Source organism: Penaeus monodon, chromosome 19 (assembly GCF_015228065.2).
Source record: "Penaeus monodon isolate SGIC_2016 chromosome 19, NSTDA_Pmon_1, whole genome shotgun sequence".
Taxonomy (NCBI): domain Eukaryota; kingdom Metazoa; phylum Arthropoda; class Malacostraca; order Decapoda; family Penaeidae; genus Penaeus; species Penaeus monodon.
Window position 1 is genome coordinate 39,775,179 of NC_051404.1, and position 436 is coordinate 39,775,614.

The 436-nt window shown below is 39.2% G+C and overlaps 1 protein-coding gene across 2 annotated transcripts in view; it reads left to right on the top strand.

Moving 5' to 3' along the window:
• LOC119585227 (transient receptor potential cation channel subfamily M member 4-like) overlaps positions 1-436 on the top strand; it is a 13,672-nt gene that overhangs the window by 12,950 nt on the left and 286 nt on the right. For both annotated transcript variants that reach the window (XM_037933886.1, XM_037933887.1), the window contains exon 19: positions 82-215. The gene's annotated coding sequence lies outside the window, so the exon portion shown is untranslated. The remainder of the gene's footprint in view (positions 1-81; positions 216-436) is intronic.

Consider the following 436-nt stretch of genomic DNA (forward strand, 5'->3'; position numbering starts at 1 on the left):
TATTCATTTACCTATGTCCAATCTCTTAACCTATCTATAGATTTATTTCACCTTTTCATACTATTTTTTCCTTCGCAACAGATGATTCTTACGAGGCATACACACGTCAGCTGCCTCCCCTTGTACACAGACGCCACGAGAAGGCTGATCCGGTGACGCTCAATTCAACCAGACTACAGCTCTTATGGGGCGCTGTTCCCTACATTCCTTGTAAGGTAGGGTCCAGGCGTCCGGAATTGACTCTGTGATCACAGTATTTTATTTAGCTGTTGTGTTGTCGAGTGTGGAAAAGTGTTTGGTTTAAGTATGGAGTCATTTCGTGGGTGTTATGAATTATATTATTATAGTAACTTTATTTATAGTTGTGGTTGCGTTCGGTTGATATTGGTAAGAATATTCATTTTCCAACTAAATATATCTCACAAGTAGTAGAAGT